The sequence below is a fragment of the Durio zibethinus genome, chromosome 6, assembly GCF_047325235.1.
Source record: "Durio zibethinus cultivar Kanyao isolate XHJ-2024 chromosome 6, ASM4732523v1, whole genome shotgun sequence".
In the NCBI taxonomy this organism is placed as follows: Eukaryota; Viridiplantae; Streptophyta; class Magnoliopsida; order Malvales; family Malvaceae; genus Durio; species Durio zibethinus.
In genome coordinates this window covers 7,918,648-7,924,664 of record NC_143167.1, presented here as the reverse complement: position 1 = coordinate 7,924,664, position 6,017 = coordinate 7,918,648, and positions in this window count along the sequence as shown.

Below are 6,017 nucleotides of genomic sequence, written 5' to 3'. Positions count from 1 at the left end.
GAAATCTTACAACTTGTGAGAAAAATCCACATGAATCTAAAATACTAGAATAAATTTATATTTAAATATAAATTAATTATATTATAAACAAATCCATTGAAAAAAAAAGAAAAAATTGCATATCTGAGCCAAAAAAGTATGAAAATATGCTAACTTTAAATAAAAGAATCATAAATAAAAAAATTGCAAATATGAGCTAAAAGACATGAAAAATATGTTAACTTTGCATAATAGAATTATAAATTGAAAACCTTAAACATACTAAAAAAAAAAAGAAGATTTGCCAAGAGCAAATTAAAGAACGAATCAAAAGTTTAATCGAAGAAAACAAGAGATACCTTAGGTGGCAACTAAATTACGTTCCAGCCCAATCATGGTCGCTTTTTAAACCGCATTGGCTAGTACCACTAATATTGATACGATATTGATAACTATAAATGCATTGTTAGTAAATAAATTTTATATATTATTAATTATTCACATAATTTTTATTTTTCACCTATATTGTCAATGTATGCCAAAATTTATTTATTATTAGTTTATGATCCGTGCGATGTGTGGATTAGTTTTATTTATTTAAATATATATGCATAAACATAAAATAGATTTATTCTTATTTTTATTATTATAAATATCATAATAAATAAGTAAAATAAAAAGATAATAAATTAAATTGGATTTGTTTTGGATTTTATCATAGAGTGTGTCGGTGAACCATATCACCATTAGAGTTTTTGGAAAGTCATTTTTTGTGCTAATTTTTTTCTTAAAAATTTTGAATAAAAAGGTAATGAAATTATAAAAAAAATTGTTTGACAAATCATACCATTATAATCTTAATCAAAATTTTGGAAAAAAATATGCATAAATAATTAACATACATAAAATTGTTTTTTAGAAAGAAAAAAGTATATTATTTTTAAAAAGAACAAAATATATTCATAAAAAATATTTACATACTTTCATGATTTTGATTAAATTGATGAATAAAACATGTAAATGTTTAGCAAATGCATGTCAAAATAAAAAATAAATTGAAAAAAACGATCTTTTAAAAGAAAATCACAAAATGAATATACTTTAAAAGAAAAGTTACAAATTAAAAATTAAATAATGAAGTATAAGTGATTTATATATGGGAATTTTGAATGACAAACAGGAGGTGTGAAGACCCGCACCTAACTTATGGGGTATTGTTCGTTTTGACTTGAAGGTCTCATAGTTTTATCTCACAAAAGATGCATCACAAGTTTGTGATTAAGTCTCAACTTATATATCATATCATATCTACACATTCTTCCAATGTAAGATTGAGGCACTACAATCTCTCCATATTTAATGTTTGATGTTTCTGTTTTACCGAGTCCAACCACAAAATCAAGATTACATTAGACATTAAGATTTTAAAGGTAGTTATTCACCGTATAGCACTTAATGACCCTCACGATGAAGCATTTAGTTCCTGTCAACTGGTGACTACTCTGATACCATTTCTGGAGACTCATATCAAACTTGTGAGGTATTATTTACTTTGATCTGAAAGTCTCACGGTTTGTATAACAAACGATACCTCACAAGTTTCAAATTAAGTCTTAATTTATATATCATATTATATCCGCACATTCTTTCAATAAGAGATTAGTGCATTACAAGAGGCATAGATGACTTTAGAATTGTTAACTATCTTTAGAATTTAAAAGTAGTACAATAAGTGATATTTGTAATTTTGAATTTAAAAAATCAAATAATAAAAGATAATATGAGGAAATTTATGAAGATAAAATTTATATTTGAGATTTTTAAATTTTAAAAAAAGTTATTTGCAAATTAATTTGTGATTATAATGTGTACTAGATAAGATATCTATTTTAGATATTTTTAAATTTTAAGAATAAATATTAACTATTTAATTGAATTAAAAAATATATCCTACATGTCATAAAAATAAATTATCCATTTAAACATTCACATCAGCATATTTATCTAGTAACATACCTTGTAATATATAAATAAATATATATACTTGTTTTAAGCACATATTATATATGAGTCAGCAATCGATTATAATTTTTGTTATATATAACATTATTGGCATTAAAAGAATTATTTGAATAAAATATTGAAAGGTCTGTATTAACATAATAAATACATAGGTATATTTAACATACCCACATTTTTTTACAATGTTGAAAAGTTCAATTTTGATTTCTATAAAATATTTAAGAGTATTATTTAATTTCAAAAAATTAGGATAAAGAAAATTTCTAATTTTTTTTTCAATTCAAAAAATTAATTATCAAATATTACATATTTAAAAATTTAAAGTTTTTTGTAATATAATACCATTTCAAAATTTAATATAATTTCAATTTTAGAGGACAATTTAAATTTTATTTTCATGATTACAAATATATTGATAATGGTTAATAAAAAAACATAAGTCACCTAAAATAACTTTTTATCATCATTTTGTTTACAATTTAAGAGATAACCTTGATTTAATTATTAAAAATAAAGTTATAAAAGTAAAAATCTAAAAATGTATTATATACATATTTTTTCTCAATAAAAAAGATAATTTCATTTATAAAACAAAAAGATTATAGAACTTAGGAATCTCATCGGAGAATGCTCCAATACATAAATAGAAAAACAATTGTAATAACACATAATAATATGCACAATCTAATTTCTCAAAAAAAAAAAAAAATGCACAGAATCTAACTCCCTTTAAGTCTACTACCAAGAGGCATAAAATAATTATATTTTTTTTCACTCTCATCTTTGGTAAAGAATTAGCAATGTAGTTTGCTTCCCTAAAGGAATGGTCAAAACCAACAATTCTATTTTTGCTTATAACGATTAAAAACTCTCTACTTCTTTCAATGTTATAAATTTGTGTTGAATATTTAAGATATGATTACCACTTTAAATCAAATACCATATATATTCACCTAATTTTAAGGGAATATAGAAATAATTAATTAGATAAAGTTACATGTTTTAAAAAATCAATATAAAAATAAATTTTGATATTAATTGTATAACTTTTTTTGTAATATTAATATATTAAATTTAGAACTTAAATGTGCATATGTTTTCTTTCAATTGATGAAAGAGTTGTATTAATATATATATATATATATATCTTATATTCAAATGAGTTAAATTTACATTAAAACTAAACCATTGGCATTTTTATTTTAATATTTTGTGTGTTTTTGTTATGAATTAGTGCTATATCAATATGGCATTTTGAAGTCTCTATCTATTTAAAAAAGGAATTGAATCAAGAATGTCTATCTAAACAAGAAAATATAAAAGAATATAACAAAATTAAATATAAGACTTTCAATTGTAGTTTGAATATTTCTAAAATTTTAGGACTTGTTAAATGAAATAAGTGGTAAATTTCACAAAATTAAAGAATTTGTTCCATTTTTATAATATTAGTAAAAATTAGAAACTAGCACCATTTACATCATCTAAAGCTTCATTCATAAAAACTTAGAAATATGTTCTGTTTGGTTATAGAAAATATTTTTTAATTTTATTTTCTATTTTCATTTTTTGAAAATAATTTTCATTTTGTATTTTTTAAATTTTAAAAAACATGTTGCATACACAAAAATAAAAAATTATTTTCAAAAATAAAAATTATAAAAATGTGTTTGATATTTACATTTTCAAAACAAAAAATAATATTAGACCCTACAAGTTACATAATGTATATCTAAGGCTACATTAGACTTTAAAAGACTGCGAAAAAGCATATCCATGCTTGTGCTCAAATAAATAAAATTCTTATAAGCTACAACTTTCATAACATGATCATAGATAACCTCACCCTATGCAAATTGATTATAGCAACCAATAGTTCATGTTTGATTTAAATTTATACCTTTGATTTGTAAACTACATTTGAGATGCTCTGTGAAAAGAAAATGAATGCTTTGTGAAAAAAAATGAACTAAACAAAAAAAAAATGAAGTTGCTTGTATGAGATTTTCTAAAATCCCAAAACCATCAACATGGACTCTGCATTTGTTTTTCGGGTGCTTAGCAACTCTTGCAAGTTTGATACCTTAATCGGTCAGCTTGCAGGGCCACAGAGGAAAATAAAATAATAATTATTGTCAATGCTAGTATGGGCACATGATCGAGGTAAAAGAAGAAGAGAGAAAAAGAAGATAAAAGCAAGGAAAGAGAATATGCTTGTTTTAGCTTTTACCCAAAATAACAATAATTTTGGGTCTATTATGAATCGAACTTGGGTGTGAAGGAATCATTGAGTGAATAGTAAAAAATATTTTAAAAGACCCATGTTTTCATTTTCTCTATTTATTCTCCATATTTTCTTCGAAAACACTAAAAACATCTTTTTTTATGTTCATTTTGGCCTATTTTCATTTTCATTTTTCAAAAAATATTTTTTATTTTTTCCAACCAAACATGTTTTCACCCACATTTTCTATTTCCTATAAAAATGAAAATGAAAAACAATTATATTTTCTTAAACTAAACGCTACCTAATTTTTTCATTTTGAATTGAAACTAAGACATATTTAACTAAGTCATAATTATCTATATCATTTTAAGTTAACTTGGCTTACAGTACAATATTTGAAAATTTTTATGATTTGACTCTTAACCAATGTATAGTTGCCAAGTATGGTAGCATTCAAACTAATTAATTGTCATTGGCATTTGATTGTAAACTCTTGCAAATCAACATAATCTTATCAAGTAATCGTTCAAATTAAAACAAATTTGTTAAACCTCTGTTGACTAATACCTGGCTAAAGAAAAGAATTCTCTAGCAATATCACATTCAACATATATATAGCAAATATTAAAAATTAGCCTTTAAATTATAAATTATGAAAGAAAAAATTGTACTAAAATATATGGTTGATAAAATTGCTATTCTAAAAATCAAACCTAACAATTGCACAAACAAAAAATGAGTAATAAATTTACAAAAAAATAGTAAACAAGACTACAAAACAAATTTCTTATAAGTTAATTAAGACAAAATTGTAGTAAAACAAAGTTGAAAAATAGCCAAATTGGATTTCTTTATTTTTTTTTGGAAGAATATTTGTATTTATGTTGCTATCAAGAGACATTATAGTAAATGTACTAAATGTAACAAGTAATAAAAGATATGAAATTAATATGATTTTTCTTTTAAAATTATAAATTATAAATTCTTGCCTAATTTGTATTGAAAAAATAATCTTCCTTAATTTAATGCTATAATTATTGTCAACCTTGGCTAATTTTTATTTCCTTTTTTACTACATTAAATTTCATTTAATTTTTCATGAGTAATTAGAAGATATGAAAAAATATTCACGATTAATTAGTTTTTATTTAATTTTTATTTTTATTTGTATTATTAACCAAATTAATTGTAATTTATTTATATTAAAGGGTAATAAATATAATTAATTTTGTTTAACTAATTATTTTTTAGGTAATGAAAACGTTATTATAAAAAATAATAAAAATATTTTAAACAAATAAAATTGCATTTATTAAAAAACATATGATAATTTTTTAAATTTATCTACATGTTAAAAATACAAGTAATCCACAATAAATTATTTTTTTATCAAAAACTTTAACATTTATTTGTTTATACAAGATTAAGTTGTCTCATTGAGTTAGATGTCACGTATCATTTTATTAACAAAAATACAAAATTTAGAGTATTTGTATCTTTTTATTTATAATACAAAATTTTTTCCTTCACATGTAATAAAAAAAACTACCGCAAATCTCTTATATATAAGAACTTATACGGAATTGAATTTCTTGCTGGAAAAACAGAGTGAGTCACTTTCACTCGACTTCCGTAGCGCGACAACGACAAGGACTCCTAACTGGGAGTGAAACCAAGAATAATTATAGTACACGAAAAGGTTTAAAAAATGCAGCACCGAAGCAATGGAAACGGTGTCGTTCCACAAATCGCCGCCCCCAGTCTGTCGATTAAAAAAATATATAAAAGG